This window comes from Sus scrofa, chromosome X (genome assembly GCF_054392235.1).
Source record: "Sus scrofa isolate SSC_HxYL_T2T_F1_AM1 chromosome X, Sscrofa_HxYL_maternal_Yorkshire_Landrace_v2.0, whole genome shotgun sequence".
In the NCBI taxonomy this organism is placed as follows: Eukaryota; Metazoa; Chordata; class Mammalia; order Artiodactyla; family Suidae; genus Sus; species Sus scrofa.
The window spans coordinates 126,061,250-126,080,579 of NC_139401.1; the positions used below are offsets into that span (position 1 = coordinate 126,061,250).

The 19,330-nt window shown below is 35.0% G+C and overlaps 1 long non-coding RNA gene across 5 annotated transcripts in view; it reads left to right on the top strand.

Moving 5' to 3' along the window:
• LOC146394805 (uncharacterized) overlaps nt 1-19,330 on the top strand; it is a 655,226-nt gene that overhangs the window by 538,429 nt on the left and 97,467 nt on the right. For 2 of the 5 annotated variants that reach the window (XR_014835893.1, XR_014835894.1), the window contains exon 4: nt 7,726-7,870. The exons of 2 other annotated variants lie outside the window; for them this stretch is intronic. This is a non-coding gene — a long non-coding RNA (uncharacterized LOC146394805). The remainder of the gene's footprint in view (nt 1-7,725; nt 7,871-19,330) is intronic. One more of the 5 variants, XR_014835892.1, reaches the window with a different exon arrangement.

Sequence of the window (19,330 nt, forward strand, 5' to 3'; positions counted from 1 at the left end):
TACTCATGCACACTTAAAAATAATCTTCTAGACTTGCTTGTTTCTGTTATATTAAATGTGTAATCTACCCAATATGATAACTACATTCTTTTCAAAAATTATTTTATTGTGGTAAAAACACTTAACATGAAATCTACCCTCTTAACACATTTTAAGTATACAAGTCATTATTGTTGACTATATGTATAATGTCTTTTAGCAGGTCTCTAAAACTTACCTTACTTAATTTTTGGGGGGGCCTTGCCCACAGCTCGTGGAAGTTCCTGGGCCAGGAGTTGAACCTACACCACAGCTGTAACCAAAGCCACAGAAATTACAGAGCCATATCCTTAACTTACTGAGCGAGGAGGGAACTCCTCACCTTACTTAGTTGAAACATTATTCTTGTTGATTCATAATTTCCCATTCTCCCCTCTTCCATCTTCTGGTAGCTACCATTCTAGTCTTTGATAATGAATGTGACTATTAAGGTGCCTCATATAAGTGAAATCATTTGCACTTGTCTTTCTGTGTCTGGCTTGTTTTCTCATAATGTCCTCAAAGGCCAAACATGTTGTGGCATATTGCAGAATTTCCTTTTTTTAAGGCTGAATAGTACTCCATTGTATGTATATATAGCCACCCCTCCATATCTGTGGTTTCTGATGTCTGCACATTCAACCATCCAATAGCAGTTGGTTGAACCTGGGGATGTGGAACCCATGGATATGGAGGATCGATTGTACTACAATATTTATATAAGAGACTTGAACATTAGAAGATTGTGGGATCCTGTAACCAATCCCCTGTGGAAGGACTGTACTGTATTTTCTTTATCAGTTAATCTGTTAATGGACATTTAGGTTGTTTTATATCTTAGCTATTGTGAATAGTGCTGCAATGAATATAGGAGTGCTAATATCTCTTCAAGACCTGACTTCAATTCTTTTGGATAAGTACCCAGAATTGGGGTTGCTGGATCATATGGTAGTTCCTTAAAAAAAATTTTTTTTGAGAAATCTCTACACTGGTTTCCATAGCAGCTACACCATCTTGCATTCCTATTAGTAGTGGTAAGGGTTCTAGTTCCTCCACATCTTCGCCAATATGTGTTATTTTTTAATTTGAAAAGTTTTTTTTTAATAATGGCCTCCTAACGACTGTGAGGTGATATGTCATTATGGTTTTAATTTGCATTTCTCAGACGATTAGTGTCAATGAGAATTTTTTTTTTCATGTAACTGTTGCCTTTTTGTATGTCCTATTTGGAGAGATATCTAATCAAGTCCTTGGCACATTTTCTGAAATTGAGGAATTTTTTTTGAGTCACATGAGTTCCTCATATATTTTTGAGACTAACTCCTCATCAAATATATGGTTTGCAAATATTTTCTTCCATTCCGTAGGTTACCTTTTTCATTCTGTGGATTGTATCCTTTTGCTGTTCAGAAGCTTTTTAGTCTAATGTATTCCCAATGTTATTGTTTTTGTAATCTGGGACTTTGATGTCATATCCATGAAGTTATTGCCAAGACCAATGTCTGCTACTACACATATGATTCTTTCTTTGTTGTAAATCCATTCTTGTTTGGTCTTTTGTTCTAGAGATGTTTGATATTATAGATACAGATATTATATATATTTGCAGTCCAGCTGTTTTCAGTTACCTATTCACAAATTTCAGTGGGGATGTATACAAATTGAATCTCTACTACAATCATTTGGAATACAAACTTACATAATAAAAGGTATTGTTTTGTTATTTAAATATATAGATTTTTTTTCCCCTGGAGTAGCAAGCAGAAAAGAAGATTCAGTCTGGCATTTACACTGTAGACCTGAAAGTAGAATTTTATCCAAGAAAGTATCACTTCATTATTACCTAGTGAGTAATATCTCTAAGTATTTATTGCATGAGTACTTGATGATTCATGACTACTACCAAGTAAATATCTCATTAGTGAATTTTAGTGCAATTTCATTTTTGAATTGAATCAATCTTATATCTTTGATAGAACACACCTAAAAGCCTTAAAATGCACAGAAATGAGGAATTTTCTTTTATGTAATATTGCAAAGTATATAAATAATAATGTAGGAATGGGAGTCAGCTGAGAGGGTAGAGTTCACAGCCAGGCCACTTGTGCTTTGAGCTTTGAATATAATCTTATTATGTGTCATCACTTCAGATGGACTGTTAACTCTGAGTCCTTTTGTCCTTATCTATAAAATGAACTAATAGTACCTGCTTTGCTTATTTTTCACGTTTGTGTAGACACTGGAAAAGTGATCATGCATAGAAATTTACTAACCCCTTGTGTGCCACTTTGGCCACATACTCAGCTATTTGGTAATTAACTCAAAGTGAACCAAAAGGGATACAAGTTGCTGGTTTAATTTCTCATTAAAGTTATTGGCTTCACACCCTAATTTAGTCTGGTCACTCAGTAAATAGGTGTCTATGAATGAGACTAGCTGAGGGTGGGAGATAGTTCAGTGCTGATCTGTGAGCCGTAGGGAAGCAATTCCTATGTGTACCCTATTTTTACTTAGGCGTCAAGAGCAGAAATTTTTTTATAAAATAGCACTCAAAATTTATGAGATTGAAAATGTAGGCACAATTCATAAACACCTCAAATAAAACTTCCTTCCTGAAAGCTTTCCTCCTCTGGCTTACTTCTCTCTAATATTGAATTTAACATCTATTCTCCTTGCTATACGGCAAACTCTATGACGGCAAAGTAGCCATCAGTTTGTCACTTCTCCTCACTGCTAAGTCTGTTGTGTCTGTTACAGTGTTTGACACATGGTAGATGCCCAATAAGTATGTTATATCTATCATATATTATTGTTTGTATGTATAACATGTATGTACATGTTGACTTACACACCCAATACCACCAGCCACCTCTCAGCTCCTACCACAGTGTCACATACTTTTAATATGCACAGTAAATGGTGACTGTATATTCTTTATATATTATTTAGGATGAGGCAATAAGAGTGCAGTAACCTATTGTTTTACAGTTAATCCAAAGGTTAATCTTTATAAAACACTCAAATACATACCTTATTGTGTCTAAGTAGGATAGGGCCCTCAATAATTTGCAAATGCATGCACCAAAATGTATTTTCCATTCATTGAAAACTACTGGTCCAGAGATGAATAGAAAGGCAGTGATTAAAGTTTTGGAGCAACCCAGGCTAACTAGGGCTGGAGGCTCATTTGAATTCTCTAATTATCACTAGTCCAGATCTTCAGGCTTGTGGTTCTCCCTGAGGCTCCTGGTTATTTTTCCTAAAAGATGTCCCAGTCTTGTTAATCAAACGATTCCTCAATATTAAATATAAAATTCATCATAAAATTGAAGTTGCACTGAATTTATTTTAGCAGAGGCCAGAAGCTACTTTCTACTAATGACTAACTTCAGGGAATAAATTGCCCAGGCATTAGCAGTCTTCTAGGCCCACATCTTCTGAGTTATAATGTATTTACCTACCATTTTTGGTGGTAAAAGGAAAAAGTAATGGCTGCTCCCATTTAGATGAAGAGCGTTAACAAAAAATTCTATAATCTAGTGAAGTTCGTATAAAAAGTATGTGTGACTATATATATATATATATATATACACACACACACACATATATATACACACATGCACACACATCCATGCATGCATATATATGATATGTATTCACATCTTCTAAATTAGAACACCAATAAGTTATATTTCATCTATCTCATCTCTGATTTAACTGTTCTTGTAAAATAACAAGATTATGAAAATCTCCAGTCCACAGACATGAAAAACAGCATTCAAATCTATAACACCTAAAGGGCATACTTTTGAATAACTTCCAGATTTTATACTCAGAAATGTATTCCAAATGTTAGATGATTGACATTTCATTTTTTAATCTCTTTCAGAACTGACAATCTGGATTGTAAATTATAAGCCAATATCTCCAAACTTTTTTTTGGTTTTATATGTTTCAAAATTTCCCTTTTTTTGTCTGTGTGTGTGGAAGAGAGAAATTGACATCATCCTTTTTTTTTTTTTCATTAAACAAACCTTATAAAAGAAAAATTATGCTTTACTGGTAGGGTTTTTTTTTCTTTTTGTTATAGTTCCTTCATAATACTTTTGACTTATTATTCGGCAAACAAAAACAAACACACCCACTAGTGTACCATTCCTGGTGAGATTAATGTTTAATGTGTATACAACAACAATCCTTGAAACATTTTCTTCTTTACCAACCACAAAAGTACCCCTGGCCATCAAAATAGTTCTCTCCCAAGTTTGGAGAAAATTGAATAGTGTACTTGAAGTGCTTTGCCAGCACCATGCTGTCAAATGTTTACCTGTGTGGCTGTTAAATGGGTCTCAGGTGAATTAACTTTTACCCCCTCCAGAAGCAGCACAATTGTAGGAATTTTCACTGTGGGCTTCACAACATGCAACAGAACTGTCACTCTGGAGTGAGTTTGAAGAGCAGTCGAGTGGAAGTTAAATTGTTTTGCCTGCAACTTGCTCACTTAACTTTTGAGGACATCCCCATATTTGTACCTGCTATCCCAACTCCTCTTCAGCACTCAATCCTGAGGGGAAGTCATTTGCTGGGCTTCTCCACCAAGGGCATGCTTACTTCGTGACAGCCTCACGTTTGAACCGTATTTTCACCCCCTGTGCTTGAGTGGAAAAATCTTATGTTTACAATGGTAACTTTCAAGTAAAACTTTGGGAAGATTTCTACCTCTGTTACTTGTATTCACTTAATCTATCATTCATTCACGATGTCTTAAAAACACATTTGTTAAGTACCTTATAATCTAGATTCTAAGCAAGTTATTGAAGAAATGACCAAGAATATAAGATAAATCCTGCCATTACTGAGCTCAGAATCTAGGGGATGAAATGAAACTTAACCGACACTTACTTACACAAAGTTATAGATTTTATATCATTAAAAAAAACCCACAAACTTGTAACAACAAGTAGCCAGGTTGAGGCATCAAAGTCTTCCAGAGATAAAGAAATTAAGGCCCACAAAGGTCCAGGATGCCTCCTGGGAGAGCCCTGTCAGTGCTATGCAAGTCCACATAAAGGAGAGGTTAGTCATACCTGGGTGTCGAAGCAGAACCTCAAGCGGCTGAACCTTTTCTATAAGATGAGTTTACGCAGATGGTCAAGTGGGGAAGGGCATTCTCTGGGGAGGAAGACAGCAAAGGCATAAAAGTTGGAAGTTCAGATTTGTTTTAACTCAGATAAAGGTTATGCTATAAAATATGTGAATCCTCCTTCCCTTAATGAGTGTAGACAGTAAAGCCTTACCTTGGTCTCCTTCATAGACCAACAAGGATACCTTCCAGAGTGATTGTCATCTGCGAATGCTGATTCAATATTAACACCACCATGTATAGAGCTATGGAGACTAAACTCCCTTGTTAGATGTTTCCATTTTGTTCTGTGGTCACAGGAAGTACCATTAACACTGCCAGGAGCTCTTCTGAATTATTCCACTTTTCACAGAGGAGGAGTCATCAAACCTCCTGCTAAATGAATTCCTCAGAAAACATGGATGGTATGAGTGAAGTGCAGTATTATACTCACTTACTAAAGAAAATGATACTGAGAAACTAAACACCGAAGATTGACTAGCCCACTCTGAAGACTGAAGCTTCTGCCCACCTCACATGTTCTCTTAGAGTCACTGTTTTCTGCCTTTGTTCTTCTCAGTTACTGTTGCATTGGTGAACGTGAGAACATTCTGGACCCTCCTACCCATAAGGAGTGACTTCCAAAGTCACTGTTTAACTGCTTTGAAAATCAATTAAATAAAACTTTGTTTTGAGTATCATGGCTTAAGAAATAGTTATCAGTTGAAATGGGTCATAATTTTGAAAACGAGAATAGCAGCTTTTCTCATGCTCTACAAGACTTTATGAGAGGCAAGGCCCAGTTTTTGAAAACCCTCAAATTGATTTCACTTGTGACCAAGGGTGGGCTTTAGGTACTGAATAATTGGAGGTTTTATTCATGCTGACATGTCATGTAGTTTTATAGGGAAAAAAAAAAACCTCGTGGATAGATTGTTTAACTTTTAAAAGAGTGTCTCTACAGAATAGTGATTCCCTGCCAGGTGGATTCAGTTTAATCTAAGACCTTTTTTTTTTTTTTCTTAAAATGACAAAGGTTTTGCTTCTGAGAACTGCTGGCCTGCCTATATTAGTACTGTGGGTTCTTGTAGTCCTTTCCATATGTTCTACATCTCATCTGATCTGATAAAGTGCTTTCAGAGAACCAAAAGATTTTTCAGGGATTTTAGAAGTCTTATTTGGTAGCTCTGCAGATTAAACTCTTGTACTTAGAATTCTCAGACTTCAGCTCTAGCAGCCTTTTAGCTTCATGTTGGGTCTAGAGTGGAAGAAGAAAAAAAAACACTCCACCTCAATTAAAATATTCCCCACATGTGCTAATCATCTCAGCTGAGAGTTGAGGGGGTCTTCAGTAATCGTGAAAATTCTTGATTGATGGCGTCAACTGTTTTGTAGAAGGACATCTAAGAGACACCTATTGTCGTAAGGACCCAGCCTAGCAGCTTTATGGGATTTGTCTCAGTTTTCTATTCTGTATCATTAACAAGATCTAAAGTGTAAAATAATCACCAAGTGTGTGTGACTTGCTCATTACTCTCTTTATGTGACTTTGTTTTTTGAAATAAGGTAACCCCTTGCCTGTAGGCTCACTCATAGCTACTGGCCCTTTTCCCATTCTATAAAAATAAATATGTAGGATTCAATGATCTGTTAGTTCTCTTCCCACTTCAACATCATGTGGTTAGAATTGAGTCATGTTTTAATCTGTCTTGTCTGTGGTTTTTTTTTTTTTTGGCATGTATTTGTAAAAGGGAAATAGCTAATATTTTGTGAGTTTAGAAAAGGGCTGTGTCCCTGCATTCCCAAGTAAAGAGATAGTTGATTTCAAGTTAGAACGTGTTATAATAAAAGGGGCTATTGTAAAAACCTTTTTAACAATAGGCACCACTAAATGTAATGCATTAGGAGGTACAAAATGGCTTTGTTTTAATATCCCTATATGAAGTGTGTAAAAAGCATATAAGTGTTTCCCATTTGCAACCTCATTTTGAATACCGTTTTACTTTCAAGAGGGAAGTTCAGAAATATGGGTAAAAATCAAACCATACACTGTTACTATGGTTATTGTCTGTTTAATGGAAGCATTTGAAGAATATTTATCCTTGACATTTTCCAAATGAAGTTCAGTGAATTGTGCACAGGGGAATACAAATGGGTGCATTCATCCTGGCTTGAAAAAAGACTCTGGCTTTGTTAAACACTCTTTTAAAACTTTATATTCTCAGCCAAGCATTAAAATCCATTTTTGTGATTAAAAAATAAGTTCTATATATAGATTGTAGGCCTAAATGGGAAATTCATCATCAAAAGAAATTTAAGACATTAGGAATATATGAAACATTTCCATGTTTTTGGAAAGTAATGGTAAATTAGTAAGCTAGATAATGAATGCCAGCAGTAGGTAGTTTTAATTTGTAATGTAGTACCAGGGTCATTTATCTCTTCTCCTACCATTTTCTTAATTAACAAATCATATTAGAAATACATGAACAGTTTATGCCTTATGCAGTGCTCTGGATTGTTGTATAATAAATTGAGGACATATCCATTTTCTACTTTTCTTTATTATTATGTTCTCCTTTCAGTGCTTTCCAGTCTACCAGTGAACAGTAAACACTGCTAGCTCCAGATGGTGGGAAATTGAGTACCTTGCAGGTTGCCATGCACCTAATACAGCAAAGAGGAGGGATTGGATATGGTCATTGGAACTATAGAGGTAACAAGCAATGGGTATGTCAGTGGAGAAAACCTTTAACTTCTTTTTAGCAGACAGTATTGATTCTGATTTCAACGTGATTAAAACACATTCTGAGTACTTCTCTGTAGGGTGTTGCTTTATGCAAGGGGATAGAATGTTGACAGATGAATCTACTCCAGGGAGTCCAAATGTGTATTCTGTGAATCTGTTCCTTTTTCACAGCTTTATTGAGATGTAGGTAATTGCATGTGTTTAATGTATACATTTTGATGAATTTGAAAATATGCAAATACCTGTGATATCATCATCACAATCAAGGTAATAGACATATCCATCACCTCCAAAAATATCTGTGTCTTCTTTTTTTGGTGTGATAAGAACATTTAGCATGAAATCTACCCTCTTAACAAATGTTTAAGTTTACATTATTGCTAACTAGAGCCCGTCAAATACAATGTGGCACAGTCCCATGGAATGGGCAACTTAGTAAAAAATGTATAATTTTTTTTTTTAAGAAGCAGGAGAGGGAGTTCCCATTGTGGTGCAGTGGAAACAAATCTGACTAGTATCCAGGATGATGCGGGTTCAATCCCTAGCCTCTCTCAGTGGGTTGGGGATCCGGCATTGCTGTGAAGTTCACAGACGTGGCTGGGATCCCGCGTTGCTGTGGCTGTGGCATAGGCTGGCAGTTGTAGCTCTGACTTGCCCCCTACCCTGGGACCTTCTGCTGCGGGGGCAACCCTAAAAAGACCAAAAAAAAAAAAAAGGCAAGAGAATGGAAGAGGTAGTGTAATAAGAAGACAAGGAATAGCCATAAGCAAAAGCCAACAACAAATAGAATATAAGGTTAAAGCAAGTCTTTTAAAGACACTGCCCAGGGGTAACAATTTCTTCTAAGCCACTGTTGCATCAGTTGGCTGTATGGCTGATTGGCTGCTTGGCTTTAACCAAGTTTATTAACGAAAAAATTCTAAAGTAGTTTTATATAATTTAGAAACCAATTAAACAATAGCATTTGTAAACTATAAGTAGGGCTGCTATATTCTTTATTTTATTTTTTTTATTTATTTTATTTTATTTTATTTATTTATTTATTTTCCCGCTGTACAGCATGGGGATCAAGTTATCCTTACATGTATACATTTTTCCCCCACCCTTTGTTCTGTTGCAATATGAGTATCTACACATAGTTCTCAATGCTACTCAGCAGGATCTCCTTGTAAATCTATTCTAAGTTGTGTCTGATAAGCCCAAGTTCCCCATCCCTCCCACTCTCTCCCTCTCTCGTCAGGCAGCCACAAGTCTCTTCTCCAAGTCCATGATTTTCTTTTCTGAGGAGATGTTCATTTGTGCTGGATATTAGATTCCAGTTATAAGTGATATCATATGGTATTTGCCTTTGTCTTTCTGGCTCATTTCACTCAGGATGAGATTCTCTAGTTCCATCCATGTTGCTGCAAATGGCATTATGTCATTCTTTTTTATGGCTGAGTAGTATTCCATTGTGTATACATACAACACAACTTCCTAATCCAATCATCTGTCAATGGACATTGGGGTTGTTTCCATGTCTTGGCTATTGTGAATAGTGCTGCAATGAACATGCAGGTGCACGTGTCTCTTTTAAGTAGAGTTTTGTCCAGATAGATGCCCAAGAATGGGATTGCGGGGTCATATGGAAGTTCTATGTATAGATTTCTAAGGTATCTCCAAACTGTTCTCCATAGTGGCTGTACCAGTTGACATTCCCACCAGCAGTGCAGGAGGGTTCCCTTTTCTCCACAGCCCCTCCAGCACTTGTTATTTGTGGATTTATTAATGATGGCCATTCTGACGGGTGTGAGGTGGTATCTCATGGTAGTTTTGATTTGCATTTCTCTTATAATCAGCGATGTTGAGCATTTTTTCATGTATTTGTTGGCCATCTGTATATCTTCTTTGGAGAAATGTCTATTCAGGTCTTTTGCCCATTTTTCCATTGATTGATTGGCTTTTTTACTGTTGAGTTGTATAAGTTGCTTATATATTCTAGAGATTAAGCCCTTGTCAGTTGCATCATTTGAAACTATTTTCTCCCATTCTGTAAGTTGTCTTTTTGTTTTCTTTTTGGTTTCCTTTGCTGTGCAAAAGCTTTTCAGTTTGATGAGGTCCCATGGGTTTATTTTTGCTCTTATTTCTGGTGCTTTGGGAGACTGACCTAAGAAAATATTCATGATGTTGATGTCCGAGAGTGCTTTGCCTATGTTTTCTTCTAGGAGTTTGATGGTGTCCTGTCTTATATTTAAGTCTTTCAGCCATTTGGAGTTTATTTTTGTGCATGGTGTGAGGGTGTGTTCTAGTTTCATTGCTTTGCATGCAGCTGTCCAGGTTTCCCAGCAGTGCTTGCTGAATAGACTGTTTTTTTCCCATTTTATGTTTTTGCCTCCCTTGTCAAAGATTAATTGACCATAGGTGTCTGGGTTTTTTTCTGGGTTCTCTGTTCTGTTCCATTGGTCTGTCTGTCTGTTTTGATACCAGTACCACACCGTCTTGATGACTGTGGCTTTGTAACGTTCTTGAAGTCTGGGAGAGTTATGCCTCCTGCTTGGTTTTTGTTTCTCAGGATTGCTTTGGCGATTCTGGGTCTTTTGTGGTTCCATATAAATTTTTGGATTGTTCTAGTTCTGTGAAAAATGTCCTGGGTAATTTGATAGGGATTGCATTGTATCTGTAGATTGCTTTGGGTAGTATGGCCATTTTTACAATGTTAATTTTTCCAACCCAGGAGCATGGAATATCTTTCCATTTCTTTATATCTTCTTTGATTTCTTTGATTAAAGTTTTATAGTTCTTGGCATATAAGTCCTTTACCTCCTTGGTCAAGTGTATTCTTAGGTATTTGATTTTTTGAGGTGCAATTTTAAAAGTTATTGTATTTTTGTATTCCTTTTCTAATATTTCATTGCTGGTATACAGAAATGCAACTGACTTCTGAATGTTAATCTTATATCCTGCTACTTTGCTGAATTTATTAATCAGTTCAAGTAGTTTTTGCTATATTCTTTTGATATTTAAGCATGCTGCTACATATGGGCCATTAAAATAAAGCAAAACAATAATTTAAAGTTTGAATTATATTGTTATAATTTACATTGTGTACAATTCACCTTTTTAAGATTTCTAAGAACTTCTAAGTATCATGCAAACCACTTTTAGAATGTCCCCATCACACCAAAAATTTCCTCATGTCTCTTTGTCCTTAATCCTCTTTCTCTCTAACCCAGTCCCTGGAAGTAACTGAGAGGTGGTCCCTAATAAGTTCAGCTTTTCCAGATTGTCATATAAATGGAAGAAGACAATACAGACTGTTTCATATGTGGCTTTTTTCATTGTGAATAATGTTTTTTACATTCATCGCTGTTGTTGTATGCAATGATTGATATTTATGATAAAATATATGTGCCTTGTTAGTAAGTTGCAGAAGACAAAAAAAATATGAAGAAAAATCACCAATAATTCTACTGCAAAAACACTGCTTCAACTGCTTTTAAACGTTTACTTCCAGTTTTTTCTTTATGCATGTATTGTTATACACACACACACACACATACATGCATGCACAGAAGCACATCTGTCAATCTTCTACTATATATATATATATTTAGTTTTGTAACTTTTCAAATAACATTATATTATTTATTGTGTCTTAAAGTTTTCACAAGTCTAATATTACAGCCTTCAAATGCCATATTTTATGTCAGTTATTTAGCCACACCTCTAGTTTTAGATATTTTATGGTTCTTTCCAATTTCTTACTATCATAACACAAAAGTGGGCTTTTGGGATATAATGCTTTTGAGAAGTAGGAATTTCAGATGGTAGCTGATCACAGATTTTGCAGTCTGAATATGAAAGGGGGAATCTGATGTAAGGGTGATGAATTCAATGCAAGGAGTATTGTATTACTCAGAAAAAGCTGTCCAATAGGAAGAATGCATATAAGAGAATCAGTACTATAGTATAAAGCACAGACTCCAAAAACTGGGGAATACAAAAAAAAAAAAAGAAAAAGAGCAATGTGCAGCAATAGTCTCCCTTCATTGAAAACCTTGTATTAAGCATTTAGTCTATATTATCTCATTTAACTCTTATGATGATGTTATGAGTGGGATGGACAGAATGCCCCCCACCCCCTGCTAATGCCTGGAACCTATGAATATGTTCCTGTACAAGGCAAAACATATTTTACAGATATAATTATGGCAAGAGACCTTAAAATTGGGAGATTATTCAGATTAACCTTGTGGACTCAGTCTAACCAACATTAGCACTTAAAAGCAGAGAGCTTGCTCTGGCTAGAGTAAGAGTTATGACAGACAAAAAAAGTCAGAGGGCCACAGAAAAAATCATGGACATGGAGGACAGACTTGTGGTTGCCAAGAGGGAGGGGGATTGAGTAGGAGGGACTGGGAATTTGGGGTTAATAGATGCAAACTGTAGCCTTTGGAATGGAGAAGCAATGGGATCCTGCTGTATAGCACTGGGAACTATGTCTGGTCGCTTGTGATGGAGCATGATAATGTGAGAAGAAAGAATGTATACATGTATGTGTGACTGGGTCACCTTACTGTGCAGCAGAAAATGGACAGAACACTGTAATCCAGCTATAATGGAAAAAATAAAAATCATTATATATAAAAAAAGAAACAATAGCTATAGAATCATTTTTGAGAAGGGATGAAAGTGGCTGAGACTTGACATTGTTTTGAGGTAGAGTGGGGAATTGCTATTAGAGAAGGAGGTTAAATGGGCAAGAGAGAAAAGAAATTAAGGAAATGGCCCCCCAAGAAGCAGAGCACAATGACTCCAGACAAGCAGAAAGTCCTGTCTTCAGATGTAGCCCCAGGCCTTTAATTCTTAGAACCAGCATACCCTGAGACAGATCTTACTAAAAAGCACTTAATCACATTTATCTGGCCTCCATTTGGGCATGAGCTCCAAGGGCTAGATCATGGCTCTATCCTCTTTGTATCCCTGAAAACACCTCGCCTGTGACCTATATTTGCTGTTACTTTAATAAACCAGCTTTTGTGGAGTTAAAAAAAAAAAAGAAGAATTCAATGCACTTTTACTGGCTTAAGGATGGAAGGGGTAATAAGACGAGGAATATAAGTGGTGATAAGGAGCGGAGAGAGGATCCAGCTGATAGCCAACATTAAAGCAAGGACATCAGTCCTACAACCATGCAGAACTGAATCCTGCCAATAACCTAAAGGAGCTGAGAAATAGATTCTTGTCCAGAGGCGCCAGATAAGAGCTCAGGCTGGCTGATATCTTGCTTTTGGCCCTTTGAGACCTGGAACAGAGAAAACAGCCTTGTTCACCTGGACTTCCAACTTCCACAACTGTGAGATAATAAATTTTTGTTGTTTTAATTGGCTAAATGTGTGGCAATTTGTTATGACAACAATAGAAAACTAATACAGTTGGATTCTATTATTATTTCCACTTAATAATTAAAACTGAAAGTTTATGTCCATGAGTCTGTTTCTGTTTTGGGGGTAGAATATGATGGAAGATAGTATGAGAAAAAGTGTGTATATATATATGTGTGTGTGTGTGATTGTGTCACTATGCTGTGCAGCAGAAATTGACATGGCACTGTAACCATATGCTAATAAAAAGAATTTATGAAAAATGGAAGGCTTAGAGGCATCTAGTGATTTCTTCAAGGTCGCTTCGTGGAGAAGGGATTTAATTCCAAGTCAAACTGACTTTTTGAGACAATTTTAATATATTCTAGATGATCATTTATTTTGTTGCTTTAAAGATGGACATAGTGTTCTAATAATAACTTTACATTTTTTCATATTTATATTTATCATTTGTTTTGAAATATTTATTAAAATAATACTCTGAGCATCCCTGCTGTGGCACAGCAGGTTAAGGATAAAGCATTGTCACAGCTGTGGCTCGGATTCGATCTTTGACCTGGGAACTTCCATATGCCATAGATGTGGCCAAAAGAAAAAAAAATACTCTATTTATATCCCTAATGCTGTTCATTCATTCCTTCTCTGTATTCTAGTTCTATATTTGATTATTTTTTTGGTTATTGTTTTTAAAAACAGCCTTTAATTCCATTAACCAATTTTACAGTTTTTTTCTGTATTCTATTTATTATCTCTGTACTTTCTTTAGATCTTAATTTTTTATTGTGGTTAAATATGCATAAAATGAAATGCACCATCTTAACTGTGTTTTAGTGCACAATTCAGTGGTATTAAATATATTCATGATGTTGTGAACTGTCACCGCTATCCATTTCCAGAACACTTTTCATCTTGTTAAACTCAAAGTCTATACTCAGTAAACAGTAACTATCCATTCCTCTCTCCTCTCAGGCCTTGGCAACCACCATTTAACTTTTGGATGCTATGATTCTGACTACTCTGGAAGTATCTCATTTGGGGGAAATCATACAGTATTTGCCTTTTCGTGACTGGCTTTTTTCACTTAACATAATGTCCTCAAGGTTCATCCCTGTCATAGCAAACATCAAAATTTCCTTCATTTTTAAGGATGAGTATACACTGATATCCCATTGTACAAATATGCCACATTTCGCTTATCATCTGTCAGGCATTTGGGTTGCTTCAGTATTTTAGCAATTGTGAATAATGCTGCTGTGAACATTGGTATACAAATATGTCTTTGAGATCCTGCTTTCAATTTGGGGCATGTATAGTCCGTAGTGGAATTGCTTGGTCATATAGTAATTCCATTTTTAAGTTTTTTGAGGAACTGCCATGCTCTTTTCCACAGAGTCTAAGCTGTTTTGCATTCCCAGAACAGTGCACAAGAGCTCCAGTTTCTCCACATATATTTTCTGGGTTTTTGATAGTAGCTGTCCTAACGGATATAAGGTAGTATCACCTATTCAAGTGATAGTAAGGGCCCCACTTTAATTTCTAATTTTAGTAATTTGAGCATTTTCTCTTTTTTCTGAGTCTAAGCTAAATATTTGTTGATTTTGTTGACCTTTTAAAAGAACAAACTCCTCATTTCCCTGATTCTCTATTTTTTACTACCCTCTATTTAGTTTATCTCTGCTCTAATCTTTATTATTTACTGCATTCCCCCAGCTTTGGATTTAGCTTATTCTAATATTTGCAGTTCCTCAAGTTGTAAATTTAGGTTGTTGATTTGGGATTTTTTTTTTCTTTTTTTTTTTAATGGTGGCGCCAGCAGCATACAGAAGTTACTGGACCAGGGAACTGAATCTGAGCTGCAGCTGCAGCAATGACAGATCATTTAACCCACTGCACTGAGCTGGGGATTGAATTCTCACCTCCACAGCAACCCAAGCCACTACAGTCAGATTCTTAACCTACTGTGCCACAGTGGGAGTTCTCTTTCTTATCTTTTAATGTAAGCATTTATAATGATAAATTCTCTGTTTAACATTACTTTCACTACATCCCACAAGTTTTGGTATATTGTGTTTCATTTTCATTAACCTCTAAGTATTTTCCAATTTCCCTTGTGATTTCTTCTTTGACATATTGGTTATTTAAGAGTATGTTTTTTTTTTTCCCCACAAATATGTTAATTTTACAGTTTTACTTCTGCTTTTAATTTTTAACTGCATCATGTTTTCGTCAGAGAAGGTATCTTGTATGATATCTATCTTTTAAAATCTGTTTTGATTTAATATGTGGCCTAACATATGGTCTATCCTGGAAGATGTCCCATGTGCACTTGAGAAGAATGTGTATGCTGTCGTTGTGCTCTGTATATGTCTGTTAACATTTAGTGCGTTTATTGTGTTAAGTTTCTATTTCCTTATTTATTTTATGTTTGCTCGTTCTATCCATTATTTACAGTGGGGTATTGAAGTCTCCAACCATTATTTTAAAACTATTTCTCTCATCATTTATATCAGTTTTTGATTCATATACTTTGCTAATCTGTGAAAATGTGTGTAATATTTATAATTTTTGTATCCTCTTGGTGTACTGAACCTTTAATTAATACATAATGTCCTTATTTTTTTGGTAAACTTTATTTTTTCCTGTTCCTCAATGTTTGTAGGAGTTTATTTAATTATTTTTATTTTTTTATTATAGTTGATTTACAATGTGCCAATTTCTGCTGTACAGCAAAGTGACTTAGTTATACATATATATACATTATTTTTTATATTCATTTCCATTTATATGCATATATACATTACTTTTCTTCTGTTCCTCTTCATTATGGTTTATACCAGGAAATCGGATATAGTTCCCTGTGCGCTACAGTAGGACCTCCCTGTTTAACCATTCTAAATGAAATACTTTGTATTTACTAACCCCAAACTCCCTGGTCTAACCAACTCCCTACTCCTTCTCCGTTGGAAACCACAAGTCTCTTCTCCTATGTTTGTGAGTCTGTTTCCGTTCTGTAGATAGGTTCATAAGTGCCATGTTTTAGATGCCACATGTAAGTAATTATCGTATGATATTTGTCTTTGTCTAGCTTACTTCACTTAGTATGATACTAAGTCCATCCATGCTGTTGCAAATGGCATTATTTCATTATTTTTTACAGGTGAGCACTATTCCCATTGTATATATGTACCACATCTTCTTAATCCACTCATCTATTGATGGACTTTTAGGTTGTTTCCACGTCTTGAATATTGTGAATAATGCTGCTATGAACTACGGGTGCATGTATCCCTTTGAATCATTGTTTTGTCCAGGTATATGCCCAGGAATGAAATACTGGATCACATGATAATTCTATTTTTACTTTTCTGAGGAACCTCCATACTCTTTTCTATAGTGGTTGCACTAACTAATATACCCACAAACAGTGTAGGAGAGTTCTTTTCTCACACACTCTCCAGCATTTGTTATTTGTCAATTTTTTAATAATTAGTGATATTAAAATCTTTTCCTGTGCCTACTGGCCATCTGTAGGTCTATGGAGAAATTTCTGTTTAGGTTCATTCTTTCAATTGGGTTGTTTGTTTTTTGTTGTTGAGTTGTATGAGCCATTTGTATATTTTGGAGATTAAGCCATTTTTGGTCTCATAATTTGTAGGTATTTTCTCCCATTCTGTAGGTTGTCTTTTCACTTTTTCAGTTGTTTCTTTTGCTGTGAAAAAGCTTGTAATTTTGATTAGGTCCCATTTTTTAATTTGTGTTTTTATTTCTATTGCCTTGGGAGACTGACCTGAGAAAATATTGGTACAATATATGTCAGAGAATGTTTTGTCTATGCTCTCTTCTACTCTCTTCTAGGAGTTTTATGGTGTCATGTCTTATGTTAAAGTCTTTAAGCCATTTTGAATTTATTTTTGTGCATAGTGTGAGGGGGTGTTCTAGTTTCATTGATTTACATGCAGCTGTCCAGTTTTTCCAGCACCACTTGCTGAAGAGATTTTCTTTTTCCCATTTTATATTCCTGCTGCCTTTGTGGAAGATTAATTGACCATAGGTATGTGGGTTTATTTCTGAATTCTCTATTCTATTCCATTGATCCATATGTCTGTTTTTGTACCAGTGCTGCACTATCTTGATTACTACAGCTTTGTAGTATTTTCTAAAGTCTGGGAGAGTTATGCCTCCTACTTTTTTTCCCCCATCAGGATTGCTTTGGCAATTCTGGGTCTTTTATGGTTTCATTTAAATTTTTGCATTGTTTGTTCTAGTTCTATGAAAAATGTCATGGGTAATTTGACAGAGATCACATTAAGCCTGTAGATTGCTTTGGGTAGTATTGCCATTTTAACAATGTTAATTCTTCTGATCCAAGAGGATGGAATGTCTTTCCATTTCTCTGCATCCTCTTAATTTCTTTGATTAATGTTTTATAGTTTTCAGAGTATAGGTCATTCACTTCCTTGGTCAGGTTTATTACTAGGTATTTAATTTTTGGTCCAATTTTAAAAGGTATTTCTTTAATATTCCTTTTCTAATATTTCATAATGCAACTGATTTCTGAATGTGACTCTTGAATCCTGCTACTTTACTGGTTTCATTTATCAGTTACAGTAGTTTTTTGTGTGGAATCCTTAGGGTTTTCATAGTATCATGTTATCTGCATATAGTAAGTTTTACCTCTTCCCATTTCTTGTAAACTTTAAGGTCTATTTTGTTTGATATTAAGAGAGACACCCCTACTCTTGTTTTTATTACTATTTGCATAGAATATCTTATTCCATTCTTTTATGTCCATGTTTTTGTCTTCAGATTTAAAGAGCCTCTTGTAGACAGCATATAATTGCATCATGGGTCCATTTTGCCAATTTCTGTCTTTTGATTGGAGAATTCAGTCCATTTACATTTAAAGTAATTACTGATACCATGTGACTTCTATCATTTTTTGTTTTCTATATGTCTTATAGCTTTTTGTTCCCTCATTTCTGCACTACTGTCTTATTTTGTGTTTAGCTAATTTTTTGTAGTGAAACTTTTATGTTCCTTTATCAATTACTTTTAAAAAATATTTTATAGCTACTTTCTTAGTGGTTATAACAGGAATTACATTTAACATCCTAGAGGTATATCATTTTTATATAAATTTATGCCATCTAAACTTGAATAACATACAAAATTCTTCTCCTTTATAGTTCTGTCCACAAACATTTCAGTTCTTAATGTCACAAAAATTACATCTTTATACATAAAATAGTAATTCTTTTAAGTGCATTAGTTTCTTAAATTATGTAGAAAACAAAAGCTGCATTTATGAACCAAAGTTACAAAAGTAATAACTTTTTATTAATAATTTAATAATATGTTAATCTCAAATCACATAGAAAACTTTTTTTGCAGTTAGGATACATTTTTATAATAAAACTGGTGTTTATAGTTGCCCATGTATTTACCTTTATTGAGTTCTTTATTTTTTCATACGGCTTTGAGTTACTGTCTGGTATCCTTTCATTTCACCCTGCAGGACTATTTCTTTTTTTAAAAAAATTTTATTGGAGTACAGTTGCCTTGTAAAGTTGTTAGTTTCAGGAGTTCAACCAAGTACATCAGTTATATGTATAGACATATCCATTCCTTTTCATATTATTTTCCCATATAGGTTATTACAAAGTATTGAGTAGATTTCCCTGTGCTATACGGTAGGTCCTTGTTACCCATTTATTTTATATATAGTAGTTTGTATATGTCAATATCAACCTCTTAATTTATCCCTCCCCCCACTGTGTTTCCCCATTGGTAACCAAAAGTTTGTTTTTGTAATCTTTGAGTCTGTTTCTGTTTTGTAAATTATATTGTATCATTTTTATTAGATTACACATATTAGTGATATTTGTCTTTGTCTGACTTACTTTATTCAGTATAATATTCTCAAGGTCCATCCATGTTGCAAATTGTTTTATTTCATTTTTTTTATCACTGAGTAATATTTCATTGTATATATGTTCCACATCTTCTTTATCCAGTCCTCTGTTGATGTGTATTTAGGTTGGTTCCATGTCTTGACTATTGTAAAAAGTGCTGCAGTGA